The 25,119-nt window shown below is 41.4% G+C and overlaps 1 protein-coding gene across 3 annotated transcripts in view; it reads left to right on the top strand.

Annotated features, from left to right (window-relative positions):
- Positions 1-25,119, top strand: part of LOC142743684 (beta-1,4-galactosyltransferase 3-like) — a 68,630-nt gene that overhangs the window by 12,603 nt on the left and 30,908 nt on the right. For 2 of the 3 annotated variants that reach the window (XM_075854679.1, XM_075854677.1), the window contains exon 1: positions 10,140-10,245. The exons of the other annotated variant lie outside the window; for it this stretch is intronic. The gene's annotated coding sequence lies outside the window, so the exon portion shown is untranslated. Of the gene's footprint in view, positions 1-10,139; positions 10,246-25,119 lie in introns of those variants that run through there. 3 annotated transcript variants of the gene reach the window in all.

The raw sequence follows: 25,119 nt of genomic DNA, 5'->3' as shown, positions 1-25,119 counted from the left end.
CGTAATCTCGCGAGACTACGCCTGCTGTGCTGTAACTCACAGAGAAGTGCAGAGAAGTGACAAAATTCTGAATACACATGACGTCCTGGCTGGAGGTGATGTATATTCATTGTCATGACACATGAGTAGCGTTATAGTGTGTTTATGTGGCTGCACATAGCGATATAGCTATATCGGTATCTGCAGTGTAAATGAATGGAGAGAAGTGTATGACGCTGAATGGTCACTGATCATAAATCCGTCAAAAATGATTGTTTTTCTAAATAAAAAAACACTGCTGTAATCTACGTTACAGCGCCGATCACATCATGTACAATATAGGCCAATTATAATGTGGTGACAGAGTCTCTTTAAGTCACCTTATATATTTTTCCATTAAGAATCTTGTCAACAGGGGACAGTATTATAGTAGTTATATTCTTGTATATAGGGGGAGGTATTATAGTAGTTATATTCTTGTATATAGGAGCGGTATTATAGTAGTTATATTCTTGTATATAGGAGGAGTATTATAGTAGTTATATTCTTGTATATAGGGGGCAGTATTATAGTAGTTATATTCTTGTATATAGGGGGCAGTATTATAGTAGTTATATTCTAGTATATAGGAGGCAGTATTATAGTAGTTATATTCTTGTATATAGGAGCAGTATCATAGTAGTTATATTCTTGTATACAGGGGGCAGTATTATAGTAGTTATATTCTTGTATATAGGGGGCAGTATTATAGTAGTTATATTCTTGTATATAGGGGCAGTATTATAGTAGTTATATTCTTGTATATAGTGGGCAGTATTATAGTAGTTATATTCTTGTATATAGGGGGCAGTATTATAGTAGTTATATTCTTGTATATAGGAGCAGTGTTATAGTAGTTATATTCTTGTATATAGGGGCAGTGTTATAGTAGTTATATTCTTGTATATAGGGAGCAGTATTATAGTAGTTATATTCTTGTATATAGGAGCAGTATTATAGTAGTTATATTCTTGTATATAGGGAGCAGTATTATAGTAGTTATATTCTTGTATATAGGGGCAGTATTATAGTAGTTATATTCTTGTATATAGAAGCAGTATTATAGTAGTTATATTCTTGTATATAGGAGCAGTATTATAGTATTTATATTCTTGTATATAGGAGCAGTATTATAGTAGTTATATTCTTGTATATAGGGGGCAGTATTATAGTAGTTATATTCTTGTATATAGGAGCAGTATTATAGTAGTTATATTCTTGTATATAGGAGTAGTATTATAGTAGTTATATTCTTGTATATAGGAGGAGTATTATAGTAGTTATATTCTTGTATATAGGAGCAGTATTATAGTAGTTATATTCTTGTATATAGGGGGCAGTATTATAGTAGTTATATTCTTGTATATAGGGGGCAGTATTATAGTAGTTATATTCTTGTATATAGGGGGCAGTATTATAGTAGTTATATTCTTGTATATAGGGGGCAGTATTATAGTAGTTATAGTCTTGTATATAGGGGCAGTATTATAGTAGTTATATTCTTGTATATAGGGGCAGTATTATAGTAGTTATATTCTTGTATATAGGGGACAGTATTATAGTAGTTATATTCTTGTATATAGAGGCAGTATTATAGTAGTTATATTCTTGTATATAGGAGGCAGTATTATTGTAGTTATATTTTTGTATATAGCGGCAGTATTATAGTAGTTATATTCTTATATATAGAGGGCAGTATTATAGTAGTTATATTCTTGTATATAGAGGCAGTATTATAGCAGTTATATTCTTGTATATAGGGGGAAGTATTATAGTAGTTATACTCTTGTATATAGGAGGCAGTATTATAGTAGTTATATTCTTGTATATAGGGGCAGTATTATAGTAGTTATATTCCTGTATATAGGAGCAGTATTATAGTAGTTATATTCTTGTATATAGGGGCAGTATTATAGTAGTTATATTCTTGTATATAGGGCCAGTATTATAGTAGTTATATTCTTGTATATAGGGGGCAGCATTATAGTAGTTATATTTTTGTATATAGGGGGCAGTATTATAGTAGTTATATTCTTGTATATAGGGGCAGTATTATAGTAGTTATATTCTTGTATACATGGGGCAGTATTATAGTAGTTATACTCTTGTATATAGGGGCAGTATTATAGTAGTTATATTCTTGTACATAGGAGCAGTATTATAGTAGTTATATCCTTGTATATAGGGGGCAGTATTATAGTAGTTATATTCTTGTATATAGGGGCAGTATTATAGTAGTTATATTCTTGTATATAGGGGGCAGTATTATAGTAGTTATATTCTTGTATATAGGAGCAGTATTATAGTAGTTATATTCTGGTATATAGGGGGCAGTATTATAGTAGTTATATTCTGGTATATAGGGGGCAGTATTATAGTAGTTATATTCTTATATATAGGGGCAGTATTATAGTAGTTATATTCTTGTATATAGGGGCAGTATTATTGTAGTTATATTCTTGTATATAGGAGCAGTATTATAGCAGTTATAATCTTGTATATAGGAGCAGTATTATAGTAGTTATATTCTTGTATATAGGGGCAGTATTATAGTAGTTATATTCTTGTATATAGGAGCAGTATTATAGTAGTTATATTCTAGTATATAGGGGGCAGTATTATAGTAGTTATATTCTTGTATATAGGCAGTATTATAGTAGTTATATTCTAGTATATAGGGGGCAGTATTATAGTAGTTATATTCTTGTATATAGGGGGCAGTATTATAGTAATTATATTCTTGTATATAGGCAGTATTATAGTAGTTATATTCTAGTATATAGGGGGCAGTATTATAGTAGTTATATTCTAGTATATAGGGGGCAGTATTATAGTAGTTATATTCTTGTATATAGGCAGTATTATAGTAGTTATATTCTAGTATATAGGGGGCAGTATTATAGTAGTTATATTCTTGTATATAGGGAGCAGTATTATAGTAGTTATATTCTTGTATATAGGGGGCAGTATTATAGTAGTTATATTCTTGTATATAGGGGGCAGTATTATAGTAGTTATATTCTTGTATATAGGACCAGTATTATAGTAGTTATATTCTTGTATATAGGGAGCAGTATTATAGTAGTTATATTCTTGTATATAGGGGGCAGTATTATACTAGTTATATTCTTGTATATAGGGAGCAGTATTATAGTAGTTATATTCTTGTATATAGGGGGCAGTATTATAGTAGTTCTATTCCTGTATATAGGGGGCAGTATTATAGTAGTTATATTCTTGTATATAGGGAGCAGTATTATAGTAGTTCTATTCTTGTATATAGGAGCAGTATTACAGTAGTTATATTCTTGTATATAGGGGCAGTATTATAGTAGTTATATTCTTGTATATAGGAGCAGTATTATAGTAGTTATATTCGTGTATATAGGGGGCAGTATTATAGTAGTTATATTCTTGTATATAGGAGCAGTATTATAGTAGTTATATTCTTGTATATAGGGGCAGTATTATAGTAGTTATATTCTTGTATATGGGAGGCAGTATTATAGTAGTTATATTAGTGTATATAGGGGGCAGTATTAGAGTAGTTATATTATTGTATATAGGGGGCAGTATTATAGTAGTTATATTCTTGTATATAGGGGGCAGTATTATAGTAGTTATATTCTTGTATATAGGGGGCAGTATTAGAGTAGTTATATTATTGTATATAGGGGGCAGTATTATAGTAGTTATATTCTTGTATATAGGGGGCAGTATTATAGTAGTTATATTCTTGTATATATAGGAGCAGTATTATAGTAGTTATATTCTTGTATATAGGGGGCAGTATTATAGTAGTTATATTCTTGTATATAGGGGGCAGTATTATAGTAGTTATATTCTTGTATATAGGGGGCAGTATTATAGTAGTTATATTCTTGTATATAGGGGCAGTATTATAGTAGTTATATTGTATATAGGGGCAGTATTATAATAGTTATATTCTTGTATATAGGGGCAGTATTATAGTAGTTATATTCTTGTATATAGGGGGCAGTATTATAGTAGTTATATTATTGTATATAGGGGGCAGTATTATAGTAGTTATATTCTTGTATATAGGGGGCAGTATTATAGTAGTTATATTCTTGTATATAGGAGCAGTATTATAGTAGTTATATTATTGTATATAGGGGGCAGTATTATAGTAGTTATATTCTTGTATATAGGGGGCAGTATTATAGTAGTTATATTCTTGTATATAGGGGCAGTATTATAGTAGTTATATTGTATAATGGGGCAGTATTATAATAGTTATATTCTTGTATATAGGGGGCAGTATTATAGTAGTTATATTCTTGTATATAGGGGGCAGTATTATAGTAGTTATATTCTTGTATATAGGGGGCAGTATTATAGTAGTTATATTCTTGTATATAGGGGCAGTATTATAGTAGTTATATTCTTGTATATAGGGGCAGTATTATAGTAGTTATATTCTTGTATATAGGGGGCAGTAATATAGTAGTTATATTATTGTATATAGGGGCAGTATTATAGTAGTTATATTCTTGTATATAGGGGCAGTATTATAGTAGTTATATTCTTGTATATAGGGGGCAGTATTATAATAGTTATATTCTTGTATATAGGGGGCAGTATTATAGTAGTTATATTCTTGTATATAGGGGCAGTATTATAGTAGTTATATTGTATATAGGGGCAGTATTATAATAGTTATATTCTTGTATATAGGGGGCAGTATTATAGTAGTTATATTCTTGTATATAGGGGGCAGTATTATAGTAGTTATATTCTTGTATATAGGGGGCAGTATTATAGTAGTTATATTCTTGTATATAGGAGGCAGTATTATAGTAGTTATATTCTTGTATATAGGAGGAGGTATTATAGTAGTTATATTCTTGTATATAGGAGCAGTATTATAGTAGTTATATTCTTGTATATAGGGGCAGTATTATAGTAGTTATATTCTTGTATATAGGGGCAGTATTATAGTAGTTATATTCTTGTATATAGGGGCAGTATTATAGTAGTTATATCCTTGTATATGGGGGGTGCAGTATTATAGTAGTTATATTCTTGTATATAGGGGCAGTATTATAGTAGTTATATTCTTGTATATAGGGGGCAGTATTATAGTAGTTATATTCTTGTATATAGGAGCAGTATTATAGTAGTTATATTCTTGTATATAGGGGTAGTATTATAGTAGTTATATTATTGTATATAGGGGGCAGTATTATAGTAGTTATATTCTTGTATATAGGAGCAGTATTATAGTAGTTATATTCTTGTATATAGGGGTAGTATTATAGTAGTTATATTATTGTATATAGGGGGCAGTATTATAGTAGTTATATTCTTATGCATACCGGGCAACTATGAAAATAAAAAATGTCTTTCAGATAAATCTTAGGAGGAAATGGAATGATTACTGTTCTACTGATGATATCTGTTCTTGCAGAGCTAATATATAGAAAAGCTTTTATTCTGCTCATAGGTCTGCAGGGCATGAGTTTATTATTAGGTGGATTTAGTGATAAAGGGAATAGAGAAAAGCACTGTATTCTATGTCCTCATATTTTATGTAAAGTGTAATAATAAGGGCTGCACATGGCAGAGGAGTGGGATCTTCATAGGTCCGGAACCTCAGCTGCAGAGGTAGAACAACTCAAATGCTTTTCTGCTCTTATTGAGAACACCTTGTTTGACATGTAGACATCTTCCTGTGACCTCAGATAAGATCAGACAATTATTGTAGGCTGCCAGGTCATAAGCAAATAACATTCTGCATATTTATTTTCAGTCAATCCAACCCCGAAACTCTGGCTGAAAGAAAAGTAATTGTTGAAGGGCATGTCCGCCCATAAACTGGTTTCCAGTACAGTGTGTAACAGCGCAGGTGAGCCGGCAGTAACAGAGTGGGAGGGGCTAGGAAAGTGACAACTACGCTGAGCAGTTGTCACCCCTCCTCTCTGACACAACAGTGAAGAGCAAAGGCAAGTCGTGTCCCTGTATCTTATATTTATTAAGCAGCTGAGATAAACATTGAAATTGCTCTTGCTGTCTGTTATGGAGACATCTGTGGATTATACACTGTTATGGGGACATCTGTGGGTGATACACTGTTATGGGGACATCTGTGGATGATACACTGTTATGGGGACATCTGTGGGTGATACACTGTTATGGCGCATCTGTGGGTGATACACTGTTATGGGGACATCTGTGGATGATACACTCTTATGGGGACATCTGTGGATGATACACTGTTATGAGGACATCTGTGGATGATACACTGTTATGGGGACATCTGTGGGTGATACACTGTTATGAGGACATCTGTGGGTGATACACTGTTATGGGGACATCTGTGGGTGATACACTGTTATGGGGACATCTGTGGATGATACACTCTTATGGGGACATCTGTGGATGATACACTGTTATGAGGACATCTGTGGATGATACACTGTTATGGGGACATCTGTGGGTGATACACTGTTATGGGGACATCTGTGGGTGATACACTGTTATGAGGACATCTGTGGAGGATACACTGTTATGGGGACATCTGTGGAGGATACACTGTTATGGGGACATCTGTGGATGATACGCTGTTATGGGGACATCTGTGGATGATACGCTGTTATGGGGACATCTGTGGAGGATACACTGTTATGGGGACATCTGTGGATGATACACTGTTATGGGGACATCTGTGGATAATACACTGTTATGGGGACATCTGTGGGTGATACACTGTTATGGGGACATCTGTGGGTGATACACTGTTATGGGGACATCTGTGGATGATACACTGTTATGAGGACATCTGTGGATGATACACTGTTATGGGGACATCTGTGGGTGATACACTGTTATGGGGACATCTGTGGGTGATACACTGTTATGAGGACATCTGTGGATGATACACTGTTATGGGGACATCTGTGGAGGATACACTGTTATGGGGACATCTGTGGATGATACACTGTTATGGGGACATCTGTGGATAATACACTGTTATGGGGACATCTGTGGGTGATACACTGTTATGGGGACATCTGTGGATGATACACTGTTATGGGGACATCTGTGGATAATACACTGTTATGGGGACATCTGTGGGTGATACACTGTTATGGGGACATCTGTGGATGATACACTGTTATGGGGACATCTGTGGATAATACACTGTTATGGGGACATCTGTGGTGATACACTGTTATGGGGACATCTGTGGATGATACACTGTTATGGGGACATCTGTGGATAATACACTGTTATGGGGACATCTGTGGGTGATACACTGTTATGGGGACATCTGTGGGTGATACACTGTTATGGGGACATCTGTGGATGATACACTGTTATGAGGACATCTGTGGATGATACACTGTTATGGGGACATCTGTGGGTGATACACTGTTATGGGGACATCTGTGGGTGATACACTGTTATGAGGACATCTGTGGATGATACACTGTTATGGGGACATCTGTGGAGGATACACTGTTATGGGGACATCTGTGGATGATACGCTGTTATGGGGACATCTGTGGATGATACGCTGTTATGGGGACATCTGTGGAGGATACACTGTTATGGGGACATCTGTGGATGATACACTGTTATGGGGACATCTGTGGGTGATACACTGTTATGGGGACATCTGTGGATGATACACTGTTATGGGGACATCTGTGGATAATACACTGTTATGGGGATATCTGTGGGTGATACACTGTTATGGGGATATCTGTGGGTGATACACGGTTATGAGGACATTTGTGGCTGATACACTGTTATGGGGACATCTGTGGGTGATACACTGTTATGGGGACATCTGTGGATGATACACTGTTATGGGGACATCTGTGGAGGATACAATGTTATGGGGACATCTGTGGGTGATACACTGTTATGGGGACATCTGTGGGTGATACACTGTTATGGGGACATCTGTGAATGATACACTGTTATGGGGACATCTGTGGATGATACACTGTTATGGGGACATCTGTGGGTGATACACTGTTATGAGGACATCTGTGGATGATACACTGTTATGGGGACATCTGTGGATGATACACTGTTATGGGGACATCTGTGGGTGATACACTGTTATGAGGACATCTGTGGAGGATACACTGTTATGGGGACATCTGTGGATGATACACTGTTACGGGGACATCTGTGGGTGATACACTGTTATGGGGACATCTGTGGATGATACACTGTTATGGGGACATCTGTGGGTGATACACTGTTATGGGGACATCTGTGGATGATACACTGTTATGGGGACATCTGTGGATGATACACTGTTATGGGGACATCTGTGGATGATACACTGTTATGGGGACATCTGTGGGTGATACACTGTTATGGGGACATCTGTGGATGATACACTGTTATGGGGACATCCGTGGGTGATACACTGTTATGAGGACATCTGTGGATGATACACTGTTATGGGGACATCTGTGGGTGATACACTGTTATGGGGACATCTGTGGGTGATACACTGTTATGAGGACATCTGTGGGTGATACACTGTTATGAGGACATCTGTGGGTGATACACTGTTATGGGGACATCTGTGGGTGATACACTGTTATGGGGACATCTGTGGGTGATACACTGTTATGGGGACATCTGTGGGTGATACACTGTTATGGAGACATCTGTGGATGATACACTGTTATGGGGACATCTGTGGATGATACACTGTTATGGGGACATCTGTGGGTGATACACTGTTATGGGGACATCTGTGGATGATACATTGTTATGGGGACATCTGTGGATGATACACTGTTATGAGGACATCTGTGGATGATACACTGTTATAGGGACATCTGTGGATGATACACTGTTATGGGGGATATCTGTGGATGAGACACTTATGGGGACATCTGTGGATGATACACTGTTATGGGGACATCTGTGGATGATACACTGTTATGGGGACATCTGTGGGTGATACACTGTTATGGGGACATCTGTGGAGGATACACTGTTATGGGGACATCTGTGGAGGATACACTGTTATGGGGACATCTGTGGAGGATGCACCGTTATGGGGATATCTGTGGGTGATACACTGTTATGGAGACATCTGTGGAGGATACATTGTTATGGGGACATCTGTGGGTGATACACTGTTATGGGGACATCTGTGTATGATACACTGTTATGGGGACATCTGTGGATGATACACTGTTATGGGGACATCTGTGGATGATACACTGTTACGAGGACATCTGTGGAGGATACACTGTTACGGGGACATCTGTGGGTGATACACTGTTATGGGGACATCTGTGGATGATACACTGTTATGGAGACATCTGTGGGTGATACACTGTTATGGAGACATCTGTGGATGATACACTGTTATGGAGACATCTGTGGGTGATACACTGTTATGGAGACATCTGTGGGTGATACACTGTTATGAGGACATCTGTGGATGATACACTGTTATGGGGACATCTGTGGATGATACATTGTTATGGGGACATCTGTGGGTGATACACTGTTATGGGGACATCTGTGGATGATACACTGTTATGGGGACATCTGTGGATGATACACTGTTATGGGGACATCTGTGGGTGACACACTGTTATGGAGATATCTGTGGATGATACACTGTTATGGGGACATCTGTGGGTGATACACTGTTATGGGGACATCTGTGGAGGATACACTGTTATGGGGACTCTGAGAAGGACACACTGTTATGGGGACATCTGTGGATGATACACTGTTACTGTTATGGGGACACATCTGTTGCTAGCGCATTGTTATGGGGCCATCTGTACTTTTTTATTTCTGAATGTTGTACTCTATATTATAGACATATGGAAGGTTGTGTGACCACTTCTAAGAGTTACAACTATTAGCACATAGAAAATTCTATAAGGGCAAAGGTTAAAAAAAATAAAAGCCTATAGAACATAGAATCTGTGCAGTGCAACACTATCTACAGTATCCATGACAACAGCGCTGTACATCCGGGTGTCCGAGTCACCAGTGACGGACGAGTCTCCCACCCAGGGATAAGTTCTCATCTGTCGATCAAGTCGCGTCATCACGCGGTGGGCGGGGCTTACCTCACTTGCTCTGCTTGTACCCTTGTGCTGCGTCTTAGTTGGTTCGGCGGCGCGCACGCAAGGTCTGTCGGGAGCGCGCAGGTTAACAGGTGACAGTTGCTGCCTCAGGCGAGCGAGCGGGGACCGGAGCCGGCAGGTAAGTGTGACCTTCTCCGCTGCGGGGGCCCCCGGATGTCATAACGGCCCTCACAGCAGTCACTATAAGCTGCTGTATAATGTACGGGGGTGTTATACTTGTTATTACACACTAGCCTTTATTGTGGATGTGGAATATTCCTGTGATAACCTGTAATATGGTTATAATGATCTCCTAGACGGCTGTATAGAAATGTAATGTTCGGGTATACTGTCCATTACATGTAGCAGAGCCGAATGTGTCACCTCCACAGCTGCACAGTTTGCAAAGTTTTTTTTTTTTTCTCCCAGCTTTGTAAATAAAGTTTCACGGGATATTCCTACCGTTCACCCCTTAATGACCACGCATGTTTTTTTCTTCAGCCAAGAGTTATAATTTTTTTTTTCCCCCCCGTTGATATCGCTGTACGAGGAAATGCATTTCAGCCTCGCCTCCCAAACCCCCCCCCCCCCCCCCCAAATAAAAACCGAAATTTTTTTCTATTACGCTATATGGTACACTATAATTTACTAGGAAAAAGTTTTCTTTTTGGGGGGGGGGGGGAGGGCATTGCGACTCCTGTTTTTTTTGGGGAGGGTTTCGTGTTCATGGTGCTATCTTTATTGTGTTAATGCGATTACGGCGATACCAAGATTTTATATAATTTTTATTATTTTTTTGGGGTTTTTTTTTCCCTACTTTTACAAGGAAAAAAATTATTCTCAAAAAATAAAATTCTGAGAACCACAACTTTTTGTTATGATTTCCATTGATTGGGCGGGGTGATGTTCCGGGATGCCATGTCGTTTTTATTGGTAATATTTAGATATTTTTTGAGTGTGTGTTTTTTTTTTTGTTTTTTTTTTTTTTTTTATTATTCGTTTTTGTGGTGACTAAAGAACAGCGATTCTGGCATATGGGACTCAACGATACCAGTTATGTTTTGTTTTTTTTACTGTACTTTTTGGGAAAAGGTATTTTGTTTTTCTAAATTTTTTGGGATATAAAAAAAAAACTTTATTAGAAAGTGATGTACACCTTTGATAGGGTTTTAAAAAAAATAAAAAAATATATATATATCCATCAGTGTTCTCGGTGTAACTTTATAATTAGTTTATTTTATAGAAATGAGTTTTACTTTGAGATGCAGCTGCTTTGTCTCCTGTATACACGGCAGCTCTATCGTTTGCTATGACCTGAATCCGTCAGTCCCACAAGTCTGACTGATTCGGTGTCGGCGGCTCCTGCGTATCCCTGACCGTTCATAACTTAGACATGATAGATTACAGGTGGATCCAGCAGGACCCGCTGACACTGAACCCGTCAGATCCTTAGGACTGACGGATTCAGGTCATAGCGCACTATACAGCTGCTGTAAAAATACTTGTAAATCTTGTTTTTTACCAGTTCCTATTAAGCACTGCCTGAGAACCAAGATGACAGACCTGGGGGCCTTCATTACATTCACAGGCTGCCATCAACACCCTGCGATCTAATACCCGGGGATGACGGGTTGTTGTTGGGGGGGGGGGGGGGGACTTCCTCTTTCAGCAGCTTTAATGCAGCGGTCGCTATTGACTGGTATCTAAGGGGTTAAATAGCTAGGATCGTAGTTATCTCCGTTTTTCAGCAGAGTGTAAGCTGTAATATACACCTGACCCTCGCAGTGTATGGAGCGTTCTCAGCCCTTGAGCCCGCTCCATACAACCCCCCTCCCCCTATGACTTGCATACCTGTCCTCTATCCTGACCATGTCTGTTTTAGTAAATAACATTTCTGGAACATCTTTTTTTTAAGGGATCCGTATTGTGCCGTTCCTCTTTTGTTCCTCCTAGAAATTTTTGAATAAATTGACAACTGAGTGTTACCATTTACCACTTGTCAAAGGGACGTGTCACTACACAGTCTCTCTCTGCCAGCGCTGATTGTGTAAGGGCACCCCCCCCCCAACTGGTGACACCCATGTGTCAAATTATTCATTAATTTCCAGGAGGAATAAGCAGGGGTTTGTGGTGTAGTGCGCTATAGAAAATGATTCTGACTCTAATAATCAAATAAAACATTTACAATATTTAAAATACACCATATACTAAAGGGGTTTTCCCATAATCAATATTTATCACCTCTCTACTGGATAGGTGATGTCTGATTGGTCGAGGTCCGATGGCTGGGACCCCCACCGATCGCAAGACTTACTTTACCAGTCCTGGGAGCACCATAGGAATGGAGCGGTAGTGCGCATGCTCGGCCACCACTCCGTTCATTTCTGTGGGGCTGCCGAAGATATTAAACGGATCTTTTAGAAAAATCACATTGAGTGACTTACAGGTGACGTCTTCTCTGACAGGAGTAGTTGTTTTCTTTCTTTTTTTTCTCCATTCAGCTCAGACCTCCACGATGACTTCTTCTAACTACACCTTGCCTCTGAAGAGTGTCGCCCAGATTTCATTGGCTCCTCGCTTTTGCAACACATCTGTAACCCCTATACTAAGACAAACTCCTCATACTGCCACATACTGAGCCAATGAATACAATAGCGCCATACACCGTGCCCCAAACACAATTGTCACACACTGTGCCCCCTGTAGATAGTGCCACGCACACTGTGCCCTTAAAAAATAAAAATAAGCATTACATACTTACCTGTCCCTGTTCCCATGCTATTATACAGTGATACAGGCCTGTCCTCCGGAAGGCGGCGTAATGGGGTAGTTTTGCTGCCTGCATTGCAGACTAAACGCTGATTGGCGGGGCAGGGGTCTTATGGTTGCCTTGCTCCTGCCAGTTAGGGTTGTTCAATTGTATCCGCATATTTAGCGCAGAGAAGCAAGGATCAGGTTCTCTCTTCTCCCCGTTGTGCGAACCGGTTGTCATTTTAACAAGTGGTACAGGCAGGGGTGGTCTAAAATAAGGGCAATATGGGCAAATGCCCAGGGCCCGAGGCTGAAAGGGGGGCCAGTTAACCCCATTGCTTCCGAACTGGCTGTTAAAATTACAGCCGGTTCAGAGAACCGGGGTGAAGCGAGACCTCTCACCCAATTGTATCCGCGTCCTTGGGACACGGATACAATTTCTTACTCTAGCGCTGGCGAGACAGGAAACTATCAATTCCCTTCCTCACCATTCGCGCTTAATGACACGGCGCAATGAAGTCATCACTACGACCGCGCCGTTACGCTGGATGACGCTGCCTGGTCTCTGACCAGTCCTGCATCGCTGGAGGATGCTGCGGGAACGGGGACAGGTGTGTTTTTTTTTTTTTTTCAGTGGGTAGCGTTGGGGGCAATATTTACAGGGACATTTCTATCTACAGGGGCAATAACTACAGGGGGTATTGTTAGTGTGTGTGTGTGTGTGGTGATTTACTTTACAGTGTTTGACACAATTTAATTAATGGGGACAGAGCATGGTGCTATTATATTCAGGAGAACAGTGTATGGTACTACTATATTCAGGGGCATAGAGTGTGGCACCTTGAGAATTTTATCATCGTTTATAGGTGCGGAAATGTTGGAAAAGTGAGGAGCCGAAGACATCTGAGCAGCAAACTCTCCAGAAATGAGCCGTGGCCAGGAGAAGTAGTCATACAGGACTGGATGGAGAAGAAAAGCATCTGAGAAGATGTCACCTGTGAGTCACTGAGGGTAAAGGCTTATTCTTCCTGTGACAGATCAGTACTGTAGTTACTCTATGATCTGCAGCGAGATGACAGATGGTAGCATTCTTTTTTGTGAAACAACAACTCCTAGCATATTCTAAACGTTCAGGACATGCTGGGAGCTGTAGTTTATGTCGTATAAATTTATATGGCAGGGATTAAACTGAATTTGCAAAGTGTGTGTGTCGTCGACGTCGTCCCCCCCCCCCCCCCACCCCTATGGAGTAGGGCTGAAATGTGGTGAATAAACAGTTTTCACTAACTGAGGCATGCGGTCTCATATTTTGGAGTTTTTGACTATATAGAAGGTAGAAAAAGGCAGCACTTCAAATGTGCAGAGTAGATGGTGCTGTGCGTACTTGACCGTCATCCACACGGTTTTTTACGTACAGCAACAAAGAAATGATCGCAGCGCTACAGAAGTAGTTGCAAAAAGATTGTGGTTTATTTAACCCAAGTGAAAATTGCTACGTTTCAGTCCTCTCATCCGCTTTGTAGGACGACTTCTGTAGCGCTGCCATCATTACTTTGTTACTGTATCTAAAGGACCGTGCGGATGACGGTCAAGTACGCACAGCACCATCTACTCTGCACATTTAAAGGGCTGCTTTTTTTTCTACCTTCTCTCTCTCTCTGAGGTCTTATCAATGCGTCGTGGCATGGAGGCGATCAGCCTGTGGCACTGCTGAGGTGTTATCAATGCGGCGTGGCATAGAGGCGATCAGCCTGTGGCACTGCTGAGGTGGTATGGAGGCCCTGGTTGGTTTGATATCGGCCTTCAGCTCGTCTGCATTGTTGGATCTGGTGTCTCCCATCTTCCTATTGACCATACCCTATAGATTCTCTATGGGGTTTAGGTCAGGTGAGTTTGCTGGCCAATCAGGCGCAGTGATCCTGTGGTTATTACACCAGGTCTTGGTATTTTTGGCAGTGTGGGCAGGTGCCGAGACCTGCTGGAAAATGAAATCGGCATCTCCATAAAGCTTGTCAGCAGAGGGAAGAATTTCCTGCTAGACGCTGCGCTGTCTCCGGACTTTGATTGAGAAGGACTAGTATATGTTCTGAAGCTGTATACTATATGTACTGAGCTTGGTTCTGAGGCTGTATACTGTATTTATGGACTGAGCTTGGTTCTGGGGCTGTATACTGTATTTATGGACTGAGCTTGGTTCTGAGGCTGTATACTGTATTTATGGACTGAGCTTGGTTCTGAGGCTGTATACTGTATTTATGGACTGAGCTTGGTTCTGAGGCTGTATACTGTATTTATGGACTGAGCTTGGTTCTGAGGCTGTATACTGTATTTATGGACTGAGCTTGGTTCTGAGGCTGTATACTGTATTTATGGACTGAGCTTGCTTCTGAGGCTGTATACTGTATTTATGGACTGAGCTTGGTTCTGAGGCTGTATACTGTATTTATGGACTGAGCTTGGTTCTGGGGCAGTATACTATATGTATTGAGCTTGGTTCTGAGGCTGTATACTGTATTTATGGACTGAGCTTGGTTCTGGGGCTGTATACTGTATTTATGGACCGAGCTTGGTTCTGGGGCTGTATACTGTATTTATGGACTGAGCTTGGTTCTGGGGTTGTATACTGTATTTATGGACTGAGCTTGGTTCTGGGGCTGTATACTGGATTTATGGGCTGAGCTTGGTTCTGGGGCTGTATACTGTATTTATGGACTGAGCTTGGTTCTGGGGTTGTATACTGTATTTATGGACTGAGCTTGGTTCTGGGGTTGTATACTGTGTATGTGCTGAGCTTGGTTCTGGGGCTGTATACTGGATTTATGGACTGAGCTTGGTTCTGAGGCTGTATACTGTATTTATGTGCTGAGCTTGGTTCTGGGGCTGTATACTGTATTTATGGACTGAGCTTGGTCCTGGGGCTGTATACTGTATTTATGGGCTGAGCTTGGTTCTGAGGCTGTATACTGTATTTATGGACTGAGCTTGGTTCTGGGGCTGTATACTGTATTTATGGGCTGAGCTTGGTTCTGGGGCTGTATACTGTATTTATGGACTGAGCTTGGTTCTGAGGCTGTATACTGTATTTATGGGCTGAGCTTGGTTCTGGGGCTGTATACTGTATTTATGGACTGAGCTTGGCTCTGGGGCTGTATACTGTATTTATGGACTGAGCTTGGTTCTGGGGCTGTATACTGTATTTATGGACTGAGCTTGGTTCTGGGTCTGTATACTGTATTTATGGACTGAGCTTGGCTCTGGGGCTGTATACTGTATGGACTGAGCTTGGTTCTGGGACTGTATACTGTATGTGCTGAGCTTGGTTCTGAGGCAGTATACTGTATTTATGGACTGAGCTTGGTTCTGGGGCTGTATACTGGATTTATGGACTGAGCTTGGTTCTGGGGCTGTATACTGTATTTATGGACTGAGCTTGGTTCTGGGGCTGTATACTGTATTTATAGACTGAGCTTGGTTCTGGGGCTGTATACTGTATTTATGGACTGAGCTTGGTTCTGGGGCTGTATACTGTATTTATGGACTGAGCTTGGTTCTGGGGCTGTATACTGTATTTATGTGCTGAGCTTGGTTCTGGGGCTGTATACTGTATTTATGGACTGAGCTTGGTTCTGGGGCTATATACTGTATTTATGGACTGAGCTTGGTTCTGGGGCTGTATACTGTATTTATGGACAGCTTGGTCCTGGGGCTGTATACTGTATTTATGGACTGAGCTTGGTTCTGAGGCTGTATACTGTATGGACTGAGCTTGGTTCTGGGGCTGTATACTGTATTTATGGACTGAGCTTGGTTCTGGGGCTGTATACTGTATTTATGGACTGAGCTTGGTTCTAGGGCTGTATACTGTATTTATGGACTGAGCTTGGTTCTGGGGCTGTATACTATATGTACTGAGCTTGGTTCTGGGGCTGTATACTATATGTACTGAGCTTGGTTCTGAGGCTGTATACTGTATTTATGGACTGAGCTTGGTTCTGGGGCTGTATACTGTATTTATGGACTGAGCTTGGTTCTGAGGCTGTATACTGTATTTATGGACTGAGCTTGGTTCTGAGGCTGTATACTGTATTTATGGACTGAGCTTGGTTCTGAGGCTGTATACTGTATTTATGGACTGAGCTTGGTTCTGGGGCAGTATACTATATGTATTGAGCTTGGTTCTGAGGCTGTATACTGTATTTATGGACTGAGCTTGGTTCTGGGGCTGTATACTGTATTTATGGACTGAGCTTGGTTCTGGGGCTGTATACTGTATTTATGGACTGAGCTTGGTTCTGGGGTTGTATACTGTATTTATGGACTGAGCTTGGTTCTGGGGCTGTATACTGGATTTATGGGCTGAGCTTGGTTCTGGGGCTGTATACTGTATTTATGGACTGAGCTTGGTTCTGGGTTGTATACTGTATTTATGGACTGAGCTTGGTTCTGGGTCTGTATACTGTATTTATGGACTGAGCTTGGTTCTGGGTCTGTATACTGTATTTATGGACTGAGCTTGGCTCTGGGGCTGTATACTGTATACTGTATTTATGGACTGAGCTTGGTTCTGGGACTGTATACTGTATGTGCTGAGCTTGGTTCTGAGGCAGTATACTGTATTTATGGACTGAGCTTGGTTCTGGGGCTGTATACTGTATGTGCTGAGCTTGGTTCTGAGGCAGTATACTGTATTTATGGACTGAGCTTGGTTCTGGGGCTGTATACTGTATTTATGGACTGAGCTTGGTTCTGGGGCTGTATACTGTATTTATGGACTGAGCTTGGTTCTGGGGCTGTATACTGTATTTATGTCCTGAGCTTGGTTCTGGGGCTGTATACTGTATTTATGGACTGAGCTTGGTTCTGGGGCTATATACTGTATTTATGGACTGAGCTTGGTTCTGGGGCTGTATACTGTATTTATGGACAGCTTGGTCCTGGGGCTGTATACTGTATTTATGGACTGAGCTTGGTTCTGAGGCTGTATACTGTATGGACTGAGCTTGGTTCTGGGGCTGTATACTATATGTACTGAGCTTGGTTCTGAGGCTGTATACTGTATGGACTGAGCTTGGTTCTGGGGCTGTATACTATATGTACTGAGCTTGGTTCTGAGGCTGTATACTGTATTTATGGACTGAGCTTGGCTCTGGGGCTGTATACTCTATTTATGGACTGAGCTTGGCTCTGGGGCTGTATACTGTATTTATGGACAGCTTGGTCCTGGGGCTGTATACTGTATTTATGTGCTGAGCTTGGTTCTGGGGCTGTATACTGTATTTATGGACTGAGCTTGGTTCTGGGGTTGTATACTGTGTTTATGGGCTGAGCTTGGTTCTGAGGCTGTATACTTTATTTATGGACTGAGCTTGGCTCTGGGGCTGTATACTGTATTTATGGACTGAGCTTGGCTCTGGGGCTGTATACTGTATTTATGGACAGCTTGGCTCTGGGGCTGTATACTGTATTTATGGACTGAGCTTGGTTCTGAGGCTGTATACTGTATTTATGGACTGAGCTTGGTTCTGGGGCTGTATACTGTGTTTATGGACTGAGCTTGGTTCTGGGGCTGTATACTGTATTTATGTCCTGAGCTTGGTCCTGGGGCTGTATACTGTATTTATGGACTAAGCTTGGTCCTGGGGCTGTATACTGTATTTATGTGCTGAGCTTGGTTCTGGGGCTGTATACTGTATTTATGGACAGCTTGGCTCTGGGGCTGTATACTGGATTTATGGACTGAGCTTGGCTCTGGGGCTGTATACTGTATTTATGGACAGCTTGGCTCTGGGGCTGTATACTGTATTTATGGACTGAGCTTGGTTCTGAGGCTGTATACTGTGTTTATGGACAGCTTGGTCCTGGGGCTGTATACTGTATTTATGGACTGAGCTTGGTTCTGGGGCTGTATACTATATGTACTGAGCTTGGTTCTGAGGCTGTATACTGTATGGACTGAGCTTGGTTCTGGGGCTGTATACTATATGTACTGAGCTTGGTTCTGAGGCTGTATACTGTATTTATGGACTGAGCTTGGCTCTGGGGCTGTATACTGTATTTATGGACTGAGCTTGGCTCTGGGGCTGTATACTGTATTTATGGACAGCTTGGCTCTGGGGCTGTATACTGTATTTATGGACTGAGCTTGGTTCTGAGGCTGTATACTGTGTTTATGGACTGAGCTTGGTTCTGGGGCTGTATACTGTGTTTATGGACTGAGCTTGGTTCTGGGGCTGTATACTGTATTTATGGACTGAGCTTGGCTCTGGGGCTGTATACTGGATTTATGTCCTGAGCTTGGTCCTGGGGCTGTATACTGTATTTATGTGCTGAGCTTGGTTCTGGGGCTGTATACTGTATTTATGGACTGAGCTTGGTTCTGGGGTTGTATACTGTGTTTATGGGCTGAGCTTGGTTCTGAGGCTGTATACTTTATTTATGGACTGAGCTTGGCTCTGGGGCTGTATACTGTATTTATGGACTGAGCTTGGCTCTGGGGCTGTATACTGTATTTATGGACTGAGCTTGGTTCTGAGGCTGTATACTGTATTTATGGACTGAGCTTGGTTCTGGGGCTGTATACTGTGTTTATGGACTGAGCTTGGTTCTGGGGCTGTATACTGTCTTTATGGACTGAGCTTGGTTCTGGGGCTGTATACTGTATTTATGTGCTGAGCTTGGTTCTGGGGCTGTATACTGTATTTATGGACTAAGCTTGGTCCTGGGGCTGTATACTGTATTTATGTGCTGAGCTTGGTACTGGGGCTGTATACTGTATTTATGGACAGCTTGGCTCTGGGGCTGTATACTGGATTTATGTGCTGAGCTTGGTTCTGGGGCTGTATACTGTATTTATGGACAGCTTGGCTCTGGGGCTGTATACTGGATTTATGAACTGAGCTTGGGTCTGGGGCTGTATACTGGATTTATGGACTGAGCTTGGTTCTCAGGCTGTATACTGTATTTATGTGCTGAGTTTGGTTCTGGGACTGTATACTGTATTTATGGACAGCTTGGCTCTGGGGCTGTATACTGTATTTATGGACTGAGCTTGGTTCTGGGGCTGTATACTGTATGTGCTGAGCTTGGTCCTGGGGCTGTATACTGTATTTATGTGCTGAGCTTGGTTCTGGGGCTGTATACTGTATTTATGGACTGAGCTTGGTTCTGGGGTTGTATACTGTATTTATGGACTGAGCTTGGTTCTGGGGTTGTATACTGTGTTTATGGGCTGAGCTTGGTTCTGGGGCTGTATACTGTATTTATGGACTGAGCTTGGTCCTGGGGCTGTATACTGGATTTATGGACTGAGCTTGGATCTGGGGCTGTATACTGTATTTATGGACAGCTTGGCTCTGGGGCTGTATACTGTATTTATGTGCTGAGCTTGGTTCTGGGGCTGTATACTGTATTTATGTGCTGAGCTTGGTTCTGGGGCTGTATACTGTATTTATGGACTGAGCTTGGTTCTGGGGCTGTATACTATATGTACTGAGCTTGGTTCTGAGGCTGTATACTGTATTTATGGACTGAGCTTGGCTCTGGGGCTGTATACTGTATTTATGGACTGAGCTTGGTTCTGAGGCTGTATACTGTATTTATGGACTGAGCTTGGTTCTGGGGCTGTATACTGTGTTTATGGACTGAGCTTGGTTCTGGGGCTGTATACTGTGTTTATGGACTGAGCTTGGTTCTGGGGCTGTATACTGTGTTTATGGACTGAGCTTGGTTCTGGGGCTGTATACTGTATTTATGGACTGAGCTTGGCTCTGGGGCTGTATACTGTATTTATGGACTGAGCTTGGTTCTGGGGCTGTATACTGTATTTATGGACAGCTTGGCTCTGGGGCTGTATACTGTATTTATGGACTGAGCTTGGTTCTGGGGCTGTATACTGGATTTATGGACTGAGCTTGGTTCTGGGGCTGTATACTGGATTTATGGACTGAGCTTGGTTCTGGGGCTGTATACTGGATTTATGGACTGAGCTTGGTTCTGGGGCTGTATACTGGATTTATGGACTGAGCTTGGTTCTGGGGCTGTATACTGGATTTATGGTCTGAGCTTGGTTCTGGGGCTGTATACTGGATTTATGGACTGAGCTTGGTTCTGGGGCTGTATACTGGATTTATGGACTGAGCTTGGTTCTGGGGCTGTATACTGGATTTATGGACTGAGCTTGGTTCTGGGGCTGTATACTGGATTTATGGACTGAGCTTGGTTCTGGGGCTGTATACTGGATTTATGGACTGAGCTTGGTTCTGGGGCTGTATACTGGATTTATGGACTGAGCTTGGTTCTGGGGCTGTATACTGGATTTATGGACTGAGCTTGGTTCTGGGGCTGTATACTGTATTTATGGACTGAGCTTGGTTCTGAGGCTGTATACTGGATTTATGGACTGAGCTTGGTTCTGGGGCTGTATACTGTATTTATGTGCTGAGCTTGGTTCTGAGGCTGTATACTGTATTTATGGACTGAGCTTGGTCCTGGGGCTGTATACTGTATTTATTTGCTGAGCTTGGTTCTGGGGCTGTATACTGTATTTATGGACTGAGCTTGGTCCTGGGGCTGTATACTGTATTTATGGACTGAGCTTGGTTCTGGGGCTGTATACTGTATTTATGGACAGCTTGGTTCTGGGGCTGTATACTGTATTTATGGACTGAGCTTGGTTCTGAGGCTGTATACTGTATTTATGTGCTGAGCTTGGTTCTGGGGCTGTATACTGTATTTATGTGCTGAGCTTGGTTCTGAGGCTGTATAATGTATTTATGGACTGAGCTTGGTTCTGGGGCTGTATACTGTGTTTATGGACTGAGCTTGGCTCTGGGGCTGTATACTGTATTTATGGACTGAGCTTGGTTCTGAGGCTGTATACTGTGTTTATGGACTGAGCTTGGTTCTGGGGCTGTATACTGTGTTTATGGACTGAGCTTGGTTCTGGGGCTGTATACTGTATTTATGGACTGAGCTTGGTTCTGGGGCTGTATACTGTATTTATGGACTGAGCTTGGTTCTGGGGCTGTATACTGGATTTATGGTCTGAGCTTGGTTCTGGGGCTGTATACTGGATTTATGGACTGAGCTTGGTTCTGGGGCTGTATACTGGATTTATGGACTGAGCTTGGTTCTGGGGCTGTATACTGGATTTATGGACTGAGCTTGGTTCTGGGGCTGTATACTGGATTTATGGACTGAGCTTGGTTCTGGGGCTGTATACTGGATTTATGGACTGAGCTTGGTTCTGGGGCTGTATACTGGATTTATGGACTGAGCTTGGTTCTGGGGCTGTATACTGGATTTATGGACTGCGCTTGGTTCTGGGGCTGTATACTGGATTTATGGACTGAGCTTGGTTCTGGGGCTGTATACTGGATTTATGGACTGAGCTTGGTTCTGGGGCTGTATACTGGATTTATGGACTGAGCTTGGTTCTGGGGCTGTATACTGGATTTATGGACTGAGCTTGGTTCTGGGGCTGTATACTGGATTTATGGACTGAGCTTGGTTCTGGGGCTGTATACTGGATTTATGGACTGAGCTTGGTTCTGGGGCTGTATACTGGATTTATGGACTGAGCTTGGTTCTGGGGCTGTATACTGGATTTATGGACTGAGCTTTGTTCTGGGGCTGTATACTGTGTTTATGGGCTGAGCTTGGTCCTGGGGCTGTATACTGTATTTATGTACTGAGCTTGGTTCTGAGGCTGTATACTGGATTTATGGACTGAGCTTGGTTCTGGGGCTGTATACTGTATTTATGTGCTGAGCTTGGTTCTGGGGCTGTATACTGTATTTATGGACTGAGCTTGGTCCTGGGGCTGTATACTGTATTTATGGACTGAGCTTGGTTCTGGGGCTGTATACTGTATTTATGGACTGAGCTTGGTTCTGAGGCTGTATACTGTATTTATGGGCTGAGCTTGGTTCTGGGGCTGTATACTGTATTTATGTGCTGAGCTTGGTTCTGAGGCTGTATAATGTATTTATGGACTGAGCTTGGTCCTGGGGCTGTATACTGTATTTATGGACTGAGCTTGGTTCTGGGGCTGTATACTGTATTTATGGACTGAGCTTGGTTCTGGGGCTGTATACTGTATTTGTGGACTGAGCTTGGTTCTGGGGCTGTATACTGTATTTATGGACTGAGCTTGGTTCTGGGGCTGTATACTGTATTTATGGACGGAGCTTGGTTCTGGGGCTGTATACTGTATTTATGGACTGAGCTTGGCTCTGGGGCTGTATACTGTATTTATGGACTGAGCTTGGCTCTGGGGCTGTATACTGTATTTATGGACTGAGCTTGCTTCTGGGGCTGTATACTGTATTTATGGACTGAGCTTGGTTCTGAGGCTGTATACTGTATTTATGGACTGAGCTTGGTTCTGGGGCTGTATACTGTATTTATGGACTGAGCTTGGTTCTGGGGCTGTATACTGGATTTATGGACTGAGCTTGGTCCTGGGGCTGTATACTGTATTTATGGACAGCTTGGCTCTGGGGCTGTATACTGTATTTATGGACTGAGCTTGGTCCTGGGGCTGTATACTGTATTTATGGACTGAGCTTGGTTCTGGGGCTGTATACTGTATTTATGGGCTGAGTTTGGTTCTGAGGCTGTATACTGTATTTATGGACTGAGCTTGGTTCTGGGGCTGTATACTATATGTACTGAGCTTGGTTCTGGGGCTGTATACTGTGTTTATGGACTGAGCTTGGCTCTGAGGCTGTATACTGTATTTACCTTATCTTAAGGTAAAAGTAGATGTTAAATACATGCAATAAAAACTAAACCCAAATAAACATGGAGAAACTGCAGTTTTTTCCAGTTCACCCATTATATGGTACTTTACATGGTGCCAATAAAAACTACAACTCCTCGCGCAAAAAAATAATCCTTCACACACCACTCCATTGACAGACAAATAAAAGTCATGGCTCCAAGTAGGCGGTGAGTTGAAAATGACAATAAATAAAGAAATATGGCTTTGACTTTAAGGGGTTAAACAGAGACCGGTTCTCACGCACAGCAGATTTTTATTTTCCGGAAATCGCTAACGATATTAAGTTCCTTACTAGGGTTGTCACAATACCAGAATTTGGACTTCGATACCGATACTTTGCCAACCGTAATTAAAAAAAAAAAAAAAAAAGTTCTTCAGTTTTCGGATGTGAGGAGCGAGGTGCGATGATGAATTTTGAATGTGCCTCACATTAATAGTAATTAACCCCATCATGTTTCTCAGTCATGGGTTCATGTGTAAGGTACATGATGGGGTTAATTACTATTAATGTGAGGCGCATGGAGGTTACATTAATCACACCTCGCGCCTCACATTAATAAGTGAAAGACGTTTTTATTTTTATTTTTTTACAGCGTACACATCATAAATGACTCAAAGAAATAGTTGTTCAGGTTATTACGGCCGCGCCAATACCGAATATGTGTATGTTTTATGTATTGAGACTTATTTTAATGTTTAATGTTTAATTAATTTAACATTGTTTTTTACTTTTTCCTTATCTATATGCCAGTACATTAGCCTGTGAATGAATTGTACGCAGGCAGTGGTTAGGACAGACCTCCGTATGCCCTAACAGGAAATATGGTCAGACAGCCCTGGGGTCCTTCAATGCACCCTGGGCTGTCTGCCCATATATGGTATGTCCCCCTGTGACGCGATCCAAGGGCATCCCCCCTTCTCATTTTCCCCTTGAATGCTGCGGTCCGCTTTGATCGCAGTGTTCAAGGGAATAGTGGCGGAGATGAGCGATTTCTCTGATCTCCGCCGTTGGAGCCGGGCTGCGCCTGTGTAATGCAGTCATTGCCGTTTGTTTTTTGCGTTTTTTGTTTTATGCCATTCATCATGTTGTTGATATTGCGTGTAAACCTTATTGTTCGGGTCGTTACGATTGGTACCGTATGTGTGTACTTTTACGTACAATAGAATTTTTTTAATACACTTCATTTCACATTAAGTATCTTTTTAGAGGTCACATCGATCTGGTGATCGCTGATTTAATGCTGTGGTATATTTTGTGTAAAGCGCGCAGGCCGTCTATGGGAATTCTATACTATAGGTACAACATACATATCAGTGGTCGGAATAAACGTCTAATCGTGCGATAAAAAGTTCTGTACATTTCTAGTAGAATTTTTTTCATATCTCACCATCTTTAAGATCTCTGCCTGCTGTCACTGAATGGGAACTTTGTTGTTGACAGCTGATGTCCTGACCCAATTCTCACAGCTGAGGGTTTGT

The sequence above is a fragment of the Rhinoderma darwinii genome, chromosome 2 (genome assembly GCF_050947455.1).
Source record: "Rhinoderma darwinii isolate aRhiDar2 chromosome 2, aRhiDar2.hap1, whole genome shotgun sequence".
In the NCBI taxonomy this organism is placed as follows: domain Eukaryota; kingdom Metazoa; phylum Chordata; class Amphibia; order Anura; family Rhinodermatidae; genus Rhinoderma; species Rhinoderma darwinii.
This window is presented reverse-complemented; position numbering and strand designations above follow the sequence as displayed.